The following is a 15,623-nucleotide window of genomic DNA, read 5'->3' on the forward strand; positions in this document are numbered from 1 at the left end:
TCACTCCGACAATTTTGTTTCATCTATAGGAAATCTATTCTTGAACAATGCAAAAGTACAGTGAATTGAGATACCTTTTTAAAAATGTACCTAACATGTTGACCACACAGAAATGATGGGTTTCATGCAAAAACTTTATTTTTGTCTCTTACTGGTCTATTAAACCTGTTCAGCAGTAAACTAACCTCTGCCTTAGAGAAAAAAACTCAAGTAATCCTCATGACTTTCTGGTCCCTAATAAGTAACAGAAAATCATATGATCACTTGAAATGGTAAGTCTCAGTTCAGTAATTTAAAATAACTAGTCTCAGACAGGCAACTGGGGAAATTTGAATACGGACTATATATTATATAACTTTATTGTACCGATGGTAAATCTTGGGTGTGATAATGGCATTGTGTAGGAGAATATCTTAATTTTTCAGAGAGAAAAGCTAAAGTATTTAGGAGTAAAGTGTCATTTTCAAATGGTTCATCCCCATTCCACTGGCCAAAAAAGTATATCGTATATATAATCTATACTCGTACCGAACATTGTTAACTGGTAAAAGGTATGAGGTATTTATTAGATTACTATTTCACCATTTCTGTAGGCTTAAAATTTTTCAAAATTTAAAGACTACATCCAACTAACAGTCAAAACTCCAAAGTACAGTTAACATTACATCTTATGTTCTCTTTTCAGCTAAGGCCTCCCAAGAGCTGGCCACTGTCAGTGAGGGAAGGAACAAGATCCTTCTCTTCTCACCAAGAAGTTTCTCTTCTGCCATCTTCCAAGTTTTCTGAGCCCACCAGGATCAAGGTCAGGGAGGCGAGAAGAGGTCAGGCATCACAGAACAGTTCTTATTTGTCTGCTATTGTACCAAAATGACCTAGCGTTATATGAATATGGCAGGTGTTTAAAGCTGATTTTCCTTCTCTTGGGAAGTGCATATGCATTCTTCCATGGGTATGAGCCTCCAAGTGTAAAATTCCTGCCAGGAGCAGTGCTCTCCTTTAGCTAACAGCTCCCTCCCAGTGTCCCCTCAGTTTCTGACCTCTGGCCGTATACCCCACACAACTCTTTACTGCAGGGATCTTCTTTCCCTGGCAAAAAACTTCCTTGGACAGGATTCCTTTTCAAATAACACCAGGTTGATATTCATATTCTGGGATACATACATACACTTCTGACCTGCTGGAAGAAAGCAGTGCAATTACTTCTCAAGCCCAGCCCTACTGCCACAGAACACTTACGCTTTCTCAGGCATGAGTCAAGCATCAGTCCCTTGTGATCTCAGCTGAGGACCATGTACTACAGTTGACACTCCTCTCACTAGGTTTCATGAAAGATTCAGATGCCTAACTTGTGAAAGGCAGGACTAAAACACACAGCACTCCAATGACATTCCAGAAAAATTCGCCTAATGAAGTCTTTCCCTCTTTTGATATCCTCTATGTGAGTGAAGGGATTCAAAGGTCACAAAACTAGCTTTCCACAAATCTGTATATGTTACAGTACTTCCTTGGGATATAGAAGCATTTGTTGAATACTGATGCCTCAAATGAAAGTTCCACCCCTCCAGGAGGCAGGTCTTTTTTATTTTAGTGCCAGCACTAGCATCCAGCGCATCATGGCTCCTCAAGAAAATGTTTTTTGAAGGGATGATCTCAGCAAACGACAGTAGGTATAAATAAATGGAAGAGTATATAAAACTAAGCAATGACGGATGACTTTTAGTATCTGAAGAACTATCTGAAAATAGACTGCTCAGTCAGTGAACGTTGGCCTAAGCAAAGCACATTTGGTCCTCCCCAATTTATACACCTAGATATAGGCCTATGAGAACCTAAAAGGGCAACCAAACACCCAAGTATTCCTCTTCTGTTCTACCATGATACCCATCTCCGCACTTACTCATGGCATACAGAAAATATCCATGTGTCCACCATTTGTATACAGGTCACTGAGGGCTTAGTTGGTTCACCCTTGCACCATAAATAGTGCCTGTCCTCAATAAAAAATCATGTTGACCAACACAGGTTAAATTAAAGGACTCTCATAAAAGAAGAGAGAAAGATACGGATTACATCAGACGATGAGTAATTGCCCACAGCAGTCCTCCAACTTTACTGGGTGAACACTATTTAGATGAAATAATGGCCCCTTTATTTCTTTCTGTTCCCTACTCTAAAACTATAGCCATGCAAAAAGATCTATTTGGGGGGCAGCATGATGCCTGCAGCAGGTAGTACACTCTTACATATCTGCTTATTCACTCAACAAGCCACACTGGAGATCTAATACTTTAAGGTACCCTAAAGGCTTTCTATTTTAAAGATTTTTTATGTAAATGTTCAATAAATATTTACAGAACATTAACTATGTGCCATGCTCTGGGCTAGTGAGGCACTACGGGAGGATCAACGATGAGTAAAGCAGTCAATGAGCTTACAATTTAATAAGAAGGATGTGACAAATATTTAAAGGAATGTAATATCCTAGTAAGAAAAGCACCACCATAAAGAAATGAGAGACTCTGAAAAATGATTAGGATTTTAAAAGGGAGAAGTGAAGAAGGGCTTTCAGCAAAGGAAAGAGTATTATCAAAGAAAGGGAGGTAAATATAGAAATACTGACCAGGACCCTGGAGTACTTGTTAGGTATTAAAAGAAGAGAAAATAAAGGTAGAAAAAGTAGACTAAAGCCTAACTGGAGAGGGCCTTAGGTGCCAAGGTTAAATATTAAAATGCCCTTTCATGAGTAACAAGAACAACAAAAAATAAATTAAAAATAAAACATAGTTTCAAGGACATGGTAATGGAAAGGATTTAGAGGGCCTAAACAATTTCAAAAAAGAACGAAGTTAGACAACTTACACCACTTATTTCAAGACTTAGTATTAAACAGTGTGTTGTTGGCATGATAGACATATAGATCAATACATAATAGAGTCTAGGAAAAGATTCACAAATATATGATTAGTTGATTTTTAATAAAAGTTTCAAGATAAGTCAAAGGAGAAAAGACAGTTTTTTCCACAAGTGATCCTTGGAAAACTCGATATGGAAAAGAATGGACCTTGATCCTTACCTCACACTCTACACAAAAATTAACTCAAAATGGACCAGAGACTGAATGTAAAAGGTAAAACTATAAAACTTCTAGAAGAAAACACAGGATAAAATCTTTACAACCTAGAATTAATCAATGATTTCTTAGAAAGAACCAAAAAAGGAAGGAAGGGAGGGAGGGAGGAGAAAACACTGATAAAATGGATTTATTCAAAAATTGAAACTTCTGCTCTTCGAAAGACACCATTAATGAAAGAAAAAGGACAATCTACAGACCAGGAGAAAATGTTTGACAAAGGACTTGTATCCAGATACATAAAGAACTCTTAAAACTCAATGACAAGAAAACAAACAATCCAATTTTTTAAAATGGCCAAAAGATTTGAACAGATACTTCAGAGAAAAAGATAAACAAATGGTCAATAAATACATGAAAAGATCAATGTCACTGGTAAACAAAGAAATGCAAATTAAAACCACAATGAGATACCACCACACACCCACTAGAATGTCAGAATTTAAAAGAATGATAACATCAAGTGCTGGCCAGAATGTGGAGCAACTAGAACTTTCATACATTTGGGGAGAATATGGTACAATCACTTTGAAAACAGTTTGGCAGTTTTTTATGAAGTTAAACATACACTTATCAAATGTCACTACAATTCTACCCCTGGGTATCTAACCTAGAAAAATTAAAGCATAAGACACAAAGACTTGAACATGAGCATTCATGGTAGCTTATTCCTTACAGGCAAAACAGAAACACCCCAAATGTCCACGATCAGGTAAGTGGATAAGCAAGTTGTGGCACATTTATACAATGAACACTACTCTGCAGTGAAAAGGACCAAATTACTAAGACATACAATAACATAGGAAGAAGCTTCAAAAACATCATGCTGAAAAGAGTACATAGTATGTGATTCTATTTATATGAAAATTTAGAGCAGGGAAAACTAGTGACAAAAATCAGATTACTAGTTGCCTGGAAATGAGCATGAGGGAGGGAGGGAGAATTGACTGCAAAAGGACACAAGGGAACTTTTTGAGGTGATGGAAATATTCTATACCTTTACCGTAATAGTAGTTACATAGGTGTATATATCTATCAAAATTCATTGAACACTACATTTAAAGTGCCTTTTATTTTATGTCAATTACACCCCCAATACATTTGATTTAAAAATTTAAAAGGAAAAGTAATATTCAGACATTTGGAAATAGCATCATTGCCCAAAGACGCCAATAAGGGTACATCAGGTTTTACTACAGGTTTAACCCCCATATAATAAATTTTTATTGTTTTTTATTTATTCAATAATTATGTATTCAAGTACGAACTATGTGCCAAGAATGATTCTAAATGGGGTGGTACAGTAGTAAACAAAACAAAATCCCCTGCCCTCATCAAGCTTTCATCCTAAAAAGAAAAGACTGACCATAAAAAAAGTAAAAGTAAAATATACAATTAGTTTAGGAAAGTGCTAACCAGAAAAATAAAGCAACTGGAAGGAGGGGGATGTTTTAAATAAAATGGTCAAGGAAGGTCTCACTAGGAATGTACCATTTCAATAAAGACCCAAGAAAAGTTAGGGAATAAGCTAAGCAGTTATCTAGGGGGAAGAGCATTCCAGGCAAAGGGAAGAACAAGTGCAAAGGCCCTGAGGCCAGCTATTCCGGGAACAATAGTCAGGTTGTGAATGGGGGGTAGTCAACACAGTCAAAGGATGAGATTGCAGATGGGGCAAGATCATGTAGAGCCTTATAGGCTACTACAAAGACTTTAGTTTTTACAGTGAATGAGAAAGGAAACAATTGAAGTTTTGAATTGAACAAAGACAAGATTTGATGTATGTTTTAATTGTGATTATTTTGGCTACTGCACTGAGACTAGACTGAAGTGCTGGGTTACACGTTGAGCTGAGGATTGTAAGAGGAAGCTAGGAGACCAGTTAGGAGACTATTAAAATAATCCAAGTAGGGACTTCCCTGGTGGTCCAGTGGTTAAGACTCTACTGCAGAGGGTACAGGTTTGATCCCTAGTCAGGGAACTAAGATCCTGCATGCCACTCAGCGCAGCTAAAAAAAAAAAAAAAAAAATGCAAGTAAGAGATGATAATAGGTTGATGAGGCAGTAGTGGAGGTGGTGAGAGGTGGTCAGATTCAAATTTTAGATGTATTCTGATGAAGAGTCAACATGAACTATTGACAGATGAAGTGTAGATATAAGACAGAAGAGTCAGAGATGACTCCAAGGTTTCTGGTCAGAGTAACATGGGTGGAATTGTCATTAACTTAGATGAGTAAGACTAAAGACGAAACAAGTTTGGGTAAAAAGATCAATTCAGTTTTGAGTATTTTAAATACCTTTAACTAACCCTATGGAGGTACCACAAGACAATTGGGAAATTTCACAGAAAAAAAGCTCTTACAATTTTTTTTTTTTTTGGCGAAGTTAATCACTGGGTATCACGCTGTGTGTGTGTGTGTGTGTGCGTGTGTGTGCGTGTGTGTAAAACTTTTAGGAAATAATCCATACTTGAATTTAATATATTAGGGCCTCAGCACTAATGGATTGTGTGTTTTCTGATTTACATAAATCCATACAAGTCTGTTAGGCACCTCACACCTTTATTTTTACTTTCACATCTGAAGTACAGCAATATGGATAGATAAGGTGTGTATTTAAGATAACAACGTGAACAGACACATTCCTGGAGCTATAGCTATTTAAAAGTGACACTAGCATCAAGATACTCATTCTTATTCTGGGAAGGCTTTAAAAAACGATCACTTGTTATGAAACTAATTGCACTGCCAAATGCTCAAGATCATATGTAAAAATCATCATCTTCTCTACATTTTACTGTTTTAAATCAAGGAAAGTAATAGACTTTGTGATCAGACTTAGAAGTTTGGTTTTGATGCTTATAACCATCTAGGTTCTAACGTGAATAACGTTTCCACACTATATCTCATAAAGGAATATACTTTGTGCATTACTAACAAAATGCAAAATGGCATGTAAAAAAAATCAAACTTCAACTGGAATTGCAACATGGGCAAACACGTTTAACTGGTGATGGAAACCATTTCTTAAAAAGTAAAATGTTCAGTGTGGATAAGCATTATTTCCTCCCAGGCATCTGTTCATTCCCAATCCCGTGCCTTTGACTCTTCCCTCACGCCAGAATGCCCTTCTTCCCAGCTGTTACCATTCTCTTCCTTCAAGGCCCAGCCCAAACTCTGCCTCCTCCACAAAACCTGCCCTGAACCCCAGGGGTATTCACTTCTTTCCACATCCCCACAACATTGCCACTTACAGGTCTAGAGCACCTATGTTGCTCTGTCATGGATTAAGTTTACCTATCTACACTAAAGCGGAAACCCCCTGAAGACAGAAAATCTTCCTCATCTTTGCCTGCCCTAAAATGCTTAACTGAGTACCTTACAGATCAGATTGTAGGTACTTACTAAAGGTTTGTTCAATGAAATTAAAATCCTATTAAACTAAGAAAATGATCAAATACAATGAACTCAACGGGATATATGCTCTAATTTCCTTTCATCACTTCAAACATACTCCTCTGGATCTCACTTCCCCATCTCTCCATAACATCCCAGATAAAAATCCTGCTGCTTCTCAGTCATTTTCAAGTGCTGCAAAATATAACCTAGTCCAATTTATACCTTCAGTTTCATATCTTATTCAAACAGTATCCACGCACCGTGCCTCAGCCCAGGACAGCCAAGAGAAAGAACAGAATCAGTTTCTTTCAAAATCCTTGCTGGCTCTTTCACTTTTCTCCACTTCCTTTTTCACTTCCTCATTCCTCCAGATCAGGATAGGCAGAGGAAGAGGGACAAGTGTCCCATGTGCCTACTTCCATGGGGGTTTACTCGACAGCCATGAAACAGGATGATCTGTTATACTTGTGTAATTACTGATAGCTACCTCCTCTCATTCTCAAAGCCCAGCTGGGACAGTACATTTCAGGTCTTCCCAGCAGGGCCGCCTTAAGTTACAGCAAGCAAAGAGGCTGGACCCTCCACGCTGAATAGTTCCCTGGTGTGCGGGATGCACTCTCAGGCTGACCTCTTACTATCCCTCCCAAAATTCCCTCATAGGGCAAGCAGCCCTCCTTGGCAGGATCCATTAAGATTACTCAAGCCTGGTTACTTCCCATGGCATCCATTTGGTCCACAAAAAAAAACTTATGCCTTCTTACTACGCTAGATGCAAACGTCAACTCTTTCCACTACTGCTCTCTCACTCAACATGCCATCTCACTGGCTTCCGTCACTCTCCTCCCCTCCAGAAACGAGTCAGTTCAGGAACGCCCCCAAACTCTAGGAAATGTATGCCATGCTCTCTCAAGAACTCTTTGCAAGTTGCCATTGCAGTATCAAGAAACACGATTCTGTAGCTGATTAAACATCCAAACAAGAAATTAAATACCAATCTACCCTCCTGGAAGACATAGCCAAATCCTGGACTGGAAATAAAAGGTCCTTTTGGAAAGAAACAGGGAAATGTCACAGAACTAACTCTCTACTAGATTAACAATTCTTCACTTGAATGATAGTTTTTAAACCCCTCTTCTGATTTCACTTATGTATGGGAAGTGGATGCTGCAATCCTGTTCTCCTTAACTAAGCCCCACATTCCTCTTTAGAATATAAGGATGCTTACTACCCTTTATTTTCAGCGTTGGAGCTTCAGCTGAAATCCTGAAACAAAGAAATCTTAGTCATCATCCTATCATCTTATGATAGGTGTGATTCCCCTGCATTACATGTACTGCTTACCTATAATAAGGGACCCTTCATTTTAAGCAACTCAGTGTGAAATAAAAATTTACCAAAAAAGGGGAGTGGGGAGCTACTGACTAAACATCAAGAGAAAGAAAAAAAGGAGATTCCTCATTTGGTCAAACAAATTTTATCTTAGTAGATTAGTACGTTATTTATACTCAAACACTTCATTTAATTATATATACATTTAGTGAAGAGTCACTGCACAAAATGGAGAATTCCCACTTTAAACTTCAGATTAAAATATATGGTATCTACAACTAAACAACAATCTGTACAACAATATACAACATTATAAATCAACTACACTCCAATATAAAATAAAAACATGTTTTTAATTCTGTACAATAGTACAAGGTAATAACAAATCAACTCTATTCTACTGATATCCTTACTCTAGCACCCTTGTCAATCCAAAAAAGGAGTGCTCATCTATGATCTTATCACCTATCACATTTACCATCTCATTCTCTCTTTTGCAATCCACTCATTTCCTGATGTCTACAATAGCCTCAATATCTCCATTCACAAAGTTACCTCCCACTCGCCTCAAGGAAAAGCAGCTTTAACCAGGGACTATGACGTTAGGGGAAAAGGAAATGGGAAAAGAATCCACCTAAATAGTCACTGCTCTACTAAAATAATCACAGGAATGTATGCCTACTACATCTTACCTTACAGTAATCTTCCTTCAAAAGTCTTTTTTGGAGTCTATGAAAGTCAGGTTCACTGTCTTTCTTATGTCCTATAAATATGACTAAAGAAGTCCTATGTAAAACATAGTTTGGGGACAAAAAGATGTAATTGATGAATTCTCAAGACCCTATAAATCCCAATGTTTCGTCATCTCAAAAATCAATTCATAAGACCTCACCACGTGGCAGGATGAGGGAAGATAAAACAAAATAGTCTTCTGACCATTGACAGAAAACTAGTTTTAAATACCTGGATTTTGGACTTCGCTGGTGGTGCAGTGGTTAAGAATCCGCCTGCCAATGCAGGAGACACAGGTTCGAGCCCTGGTCCGGGAATATCCCACATGCCGCGGAGCACCTAAGCCCGTGCACCACAACTACTGAGCCTGCGCACTAGAGCCCTCTAGCCACAACTACTGAAGCCCACACGCCTACATCCCGGGCTCCGCAACAGAGAAGCCACTGCAATAAGAAGCCCACGCACCACAACGAAGAGCAGCCCCCGCTCGCTGCAACTAGAGAAGAGCCTGCATGCAGCAACGAAGACCCAACACAGCCAAAAATAAATTTTAAAAACTGGATTTTCTTCTTCTCCTGATTACATTCAAGTCAATTATTGGCCCAAGAACCATCTAAAAGACTAACACAGATGCTTGTCTGAAATAATGTTCTCAAATCCCAATAAACAGCACTTCCTTTCTGCAATTCACTTTTTTTCATACTCATTTCTGAGATGTCTTCTCAATTTCAGTAAGTACAGGTGAAATTAGAATAACTGTAACCTATCAAGCTATAGCTATGCATCCTTCTGTGTATTTTGAAAAAAGTTTAGGAAAAAATAATAATTGCAATCTACAAAGGGATCTATCTATTGTCTCCTCCCCTTCATGGAAGGTTTCCAGAAGATGACAGTGGAATTCCTGATTTGAGTGGTCTACCAATGTTAAATCCATGTATTTCTTATTAAATATATCTTATGTATAAAGTAAAAGTGTTTTGCTGCTCTATTTAAACAAACACACACACACAATCATAGTCTTTCCTAAAATGCCTTATATTTGAAAATGGGAAAGTTTTCCAAATATTAATCACAACGATCCAAAATAAAATCTGCAGGGCAGTTCAATTATGGCACAATAAATGAATGACAGAGCATTTTATTTCAAAATCCTTGAGTGTTAGGATCTGAACATCTATAAGAACATCCCTTTCATTCCAGATTCAACAGTTTAAGGCATTCAAATGTTACAACACACCTGTCCCTCAGTTACAGGCATTGCTTCAATGAAAAACTAGCTTAAAAACCATGAAATCAACTTCGTATGACTCTGATCACTAATCTGACTTATAAATTAGATGTGTGTAACTTCCACTATTCAGCAATCTGCAAATCTTCCTAGCAGGATGGATATGTTAGTTGCACTGCACTCTGACCAAAAATGTGCAATAGTAGCAGTGGCACACTGACAAACTGATTAGTATAGGCCTTAAATAAAGATTTCAAGGTAAGTCATGAGGAAATCTTTTTCTGTTTGTAGATGAGCTGTATGAACTATATAAAATGTAATCTATGTTTTACATCCTCGGCTGCCAGAGTTTTTGTTGAACGCTAGATGAAAAAAATGTTGAAGACTCACTGAGGAAAAAAATGGGATTCAACTTTGAGAGAATCCACCCACCTCATTTCCCAGCACTGCTTTCAAATCCTCTGTAACTGGTATAAATAGATGTATGCCAAAAGCAGGGGCTCTAACCAAATAAAACAGTGACTTGGTTCAGAGAGTACTTTGATGTTCCAGTTTTCTTGTGATTCAATAGTTCTAGAAAATACATATGTTTATTTCCAGTTCACGTCTGCTTGTTAAATCATTTTAAGTGAATTTATTTAATAGGTCTGAAGACATTAATTTATTAATGTCTAGTAGTAGTTAGTATTAACTTATAATACTATGTTCTATGCACGTTAATACTGTAGAATACAATTTTCTACTTACTATTGATTTCAGTAGCCTACACAAAAGGATATTTTCCTAGAAAATTCTGGGAGCAGTAGCTTTTTGCAAATAGAAGCATATTTTAAACACTCTAGGGGAGAGCAAAATTTCAAAAATCCCCCAAACAAAACTTCCATGTGAAATCATAGTCCTTAAATTAACGTTTTTAGGTTAATTTTTTTAGGTTAAGCAGATGTTTCTCTTTACAATGTTACCTTTAGTGTAAAAAAGCCCAATACTAAAAGGTGGTAACTGTAATACATTAAAATCCATCAACAGACAGGATCTTTAAAGTCTGATTACCAAAGCAATCACCATGTGTCACTATGGAATGATAATGCATTACACATTCCCCAAGTAAAGATCAAATTTACTTGAACCACCCCCACCAAAAAAATCATTTTTATTTAGTCATGCAGTCCTTGGAATCACAGTAGGGCTCGATGCCATATTGGTGTCACATTCTGCCAGTCATTCAAAGAATATGCCAGCCTTCTTTCTCAACTTCTCTGTCTACTAGTGCATCACTGGACCCAGCAGGCAGTTCACCCAGACAATCTCAGTAACGGATTTTGGCTCTCTGTGCATAATAGATGACAATCTTTATAAAGTATCCAGTTTGTCTTACAGCTGAGAGATTTGAACCTGCTGCAGATGTCACATCTAAATTCTTGAACGGATTTGTATCAGTGTCACCTATAAAACAAGACAGTGTCACCAACAGCATTGTCCTAGAGAACATCTGTTTCAGTAATGCTAATACGCTTTCTGCATCATAACTGATAGTCATTTATTTGCCTAAAACAAGGATCAGAGCCTGTGGCCCAAAATTCAGTCCATTGCCTGTTCTTACACAGCCATGATCTAAGAATGGATTTTGTATTTTTTAATGGATGAAAAGTTTTTTTAAAAGACCAATATTTTGCGACATATGGGAATTACATGAAATTCAAATTCCAGTCTCCATAAACAAAGTTTCATTGGAACATAGCTACTCATTCATTTATGGATTTTTCTACGGCTGCTTTCACACTACAATGGCAAACTTAACAGAGACCATAATCACCCATAAAGCCTAAAATATTTACTATCGGGTGCTTTAAAAAAGAAGTTTACTGACCCCTAGCCTAGAGAATATTGAGTAGGTAGGTAATATGATGCCTAGTATCTGTTGCATGAAGAACATGAGTGTAATGACCCAGTTGTTCCCCTGCCTTACTCCCATCCATTGCTTTAACAAATATTTCTTGGGCAGGTCTGTCACTCCACTACAGACAGCTAGCTATGGTCACTCTGCTTCCCACTTTGGCTCAGCCTTGCCTCAATCCAAGGGGTCAAACAATGCCCTTGAGCAGAAAGAAGACAAGCTCAACTTCAGGTCAAATTCTAGTTCTCCCCAGTTGGCCTCGTCTGTGTGCACAGGTTCTCCTGGTTCTCGATTTCTGCTTTATATCCACCATTCCCCATAACAGGCTTCCTGTATGGATACCACTCTTAAAAGTCTATATTTCCTACCAGAGACCCTAAGGCAGCAGGCTGAGTCACAGCATTCTTTGACTGAACTGTGCCAGCTGATCACCAGTTCTACCCCTGCCCTAACAGCCACCCTGTAACGTGAATTTGTTTGGGGCCCTTGTGAACAGCTTGCATATTCCAACACCCTCCTGGCTTCCACTGCTCTTCCTGATTATGAATGCCCCTGGAGTTCATCATTTCCTTTTACATTCAAACCTCTGGTCTATAAATCTATGAGTTCAACCTTCCCAACTGGCTTGTCGTTCTATTTCTTGAGTTCAGTTCATACAATAACCAAACATAAGAGCACAACACAACAAAACTCTATACATATGGATTTCCCAACCTAGGACTACCCATCCCTTATTTTTTTAGCAACTGCTGCAAAAGAGTATCTATCACCTGCAAGCAGTATCTAGAATGTCCCTTCTTCTTCCCTCCACCATTGCTGGTTGGCCCAAAGTTTCTACACCTGCTTCACCTGAGAGGGTTACTCACCACCCTTTCTACCCACCTGGGGTGCCTTGGATAACCTGAGTCTCTTGAGCATTGCTTCAGAATGCCTCTCTTGCTTCTATTAAAGCTTTAGCACTCCTGTTTCTATTCTAAGCGGGAAAAGGGGGTTTCTTGCCACTGTTGGACTGCAATGGAGTAATTTATTTGGCTAGACTTCTAGGAGTCAGAATATAATTCCCCAAAGAAAGATGTTAATAATCCACAGTGAGGCTCTGCCCATAGTATCAATGGCACTATGGAACCCATCTGTAATTCATATTATATTGTTGGCAAATAACTCATTCACAAACACATTCACAAGTTGTGGACTGACCATCTAGAAAATAGCTATGAAATGTCAGGAAGACTTCACAGCAGACAGATTAGCCTAGTGTAAAGACTTCAGAGAAAACGGCAGTTTATTTTCAGCAAAATGAATTTCACTACAACCCTGAAGTAGCCTGCCATGGTGAACAGCGCTTAAAACTGCATGAATAGCTCGCAACCAAAAGAGTGGTATCAAGAATGAATTCGCTGATGAAGTGACCATTAACCATGATCTCAATTCTGGGTAGCAACAATATAGGTAGCATCGATCTTAAATAAAAATGAAAATCTTCTTTAAAAACACACACAGGAACCTTCTGCCTACTTGGATAATGACACAGAACTCCATCCAGTGACATATCATTACAACCAGGAAAAGAAACTAGAGGTATGTAGTCCATATTCCAAAGAAATACACAAAACAATAAAACTTTAGAATTTTGTTCATGTGATGAATCTAGCCACCATTCCTTAAAGAAATAGTTCTCAAACTTCTTAGTATCAGGCCTCCTTTGTGTTCTTGAAAATTGAGGACTCCCAAGAGCTTTTGTTCATATGAGCTATAATTATCAATATTTACCATATTAGAAATTAAAGGCGAAAATTTTAACTATTTATTCATTTCAAATTTTTTTAAAGCGTGATTTATAATTTAAAAATTGATATAAGAGATGCAACACAATTGAGCTGATTCTCCCATCCATGGGACATTTAGGTTGTTTCCAATTTTTCACTATTATAAAATGATGTCATAGATCTATAAATATTAACATGAAAAAAGATTTGCTCTGTAGTGTTAACAGGGAAAAAAATCAGGTTATAAAATGGCATTTAGTTTGCTATCTTTTTTTGGTGAAAAAAATATGCAACTTTGAACAGATGTTTATTAAAGCACTTGTTTCAGTGAATTGTTAGTATCTGAAAATGCAGACATCTATCTCCCTACCTAGACTGAGTTCCTGCAGGTGGAAACTGCTTATTCACAGACACTCTGCAAGTATTTGTTGAATGAAATAGAATATTTTCCATTTCTAGAATGTGCAAGACAATGATTAAGTTCCAGTTTTGTGACAAAATATGTTCTGCTTTCCTCTGATTCATTTTAAATGTTTAATGACATTTAGTATGAGAATATATTTTATGAAAAATTACTTTATTATACAAAAAAAAGCTTAGTGATAAAAATAATACTGTTTTACAACTTTTACAAATTTCTTTCATGTCTAACTTAATAGATGACAGCTGGATTCTCATATCTGCTTCTACATTCAATCTGTTGTGATACATTGTTTTGATTGAACTACATGAAAAAAAAACAGCCCCACACAAATATGCAGTGAGAAAAAAGAAAGTATATGTTAATATCATTTTCAGATAACTGTGGATGTTCTTCTTTGATACCACACCAAAACTTGACAAGTAGGAGTTTATGGGTTAGCTGTAATATGAAATCTAATATCACATAAGCTTTTTGTATTCTGTTACTTGCTTTTTATAAGGATATTTTACCATAATTTTGTAACACTGATCACTTTGAAAATATTGGTTCATTGAGTTATATAAATATGGAAAATCTTGACATAATTAATTAATACCATAGCAAAAACTCACATTCATAATATCACCACCCATCCCATCAAAAAACTCTTTAAGTACTGGGAAGCTGACAAGAGCACAGCAGTTGACTTAAGTTTTCCAAAATTTTAATTTTCACTAGAAAGCTCAAATTTTATCATCAGCAACAAATATTGTCTATTGTTTTGCCATGAAGTGACAAGTCTCACTGTGTTCGTTTTCAAGAAAATGACTGCCAAATACCTAAGTCTAAATAATCCTAGTTTGTCTGGTACTCATTCTTTCAAGTAAAAATGATGTTTCATGCAAAATACGGCTAGCTCAGCTCACAACTCAAAAGAACACATAAGGGTTTTCCTTGAGACAAACAATGTACTCTGGATATGTAGCAGAAGTGCCCTCTGCATATTTTCTATCTCATCACATAGAATATTAAAACAATGCATTCAAGGATCAAGATTTAATAAAACTAATAATTTTTACTGCTTCATTAAGGACACTCAAGTAAAACTGGCTTTTTGAGGTTTTTTTTTTTTTACAGTGAATGCATGGTAGTGAACAATACAATGATTACTAGTACACCCTGGTGCCACTGCCATTTAATATCTACTAAGATACCCACAGTTTTACCCACTATTCCTTTAGTATCAGCAGGGCAAATGTAAAAACAGTGGAAAAGGCAAACAGTTAGTATTACTATAAAAATAGTTTTAACCTAATGGACCCCCTGAAAGGGTCTCAGTGACCCCAAAAGGCCTGTATACCACAACTTGAGAACTACTGCTGTCTTAAGGAAACATTGAAAGCTAATGAATGATAACCTGCCATCCCCAAATCCATAGTAAATATCCCCCAACATAAAAAATATATTAAATATCTGTATGAATTCTTTCATTTTGACTCAAAATTGGTCCAATCTGTTCTGAAACTGAATTGATAATAATATAAATAACAGGAGCAATTAACATTTAATGAGTTCTTACATGTATTATCTCATTTAATACTCATAATAACTCTATTAATTCTCTCACATATTCATGTTACAGATGAGGAAGTTTGAGGTCCAGAGAAGTAAAGCCACTTTTCCAAAGTCATAATAACAATTATCAGTATTTATGGATTCCAGCTTTACTCAATATTTTGCGTACCT

The 15,623-nt window shown here is 37.0% G+C and overlaps 1 protein-coding gene across 13 annotated transcripts in view; it reads right to left on the reverse strand.

Annotated features, from left to right (window-relative positions):
- Positions 1–15,623, reverse strand: part of GTDC1 (glycosyltransferase like domain containing 1) — a 533,399-nt gene that overhangs the window by 460,745 nt on the left and 57,031 nt on the right. The gene's annotated exons all lie outside the window — the stretch shown is intronic.

Source organism: Eubalaena glacialis, chromosome 1, assembly GCF_028564815.1.
Source record: "Eubalaena glacialis isolate mEubGla1 chromosome 1, mEubGla1.1.hap2.+ XY, whole genome shotgun sequence".
Lineage (NCBI taxonomy): Eukaryota > Metazoa > Chordata > Mammalia > Artiodactyla > Balaenidae > Eubalaena > Eubalaena glacialis.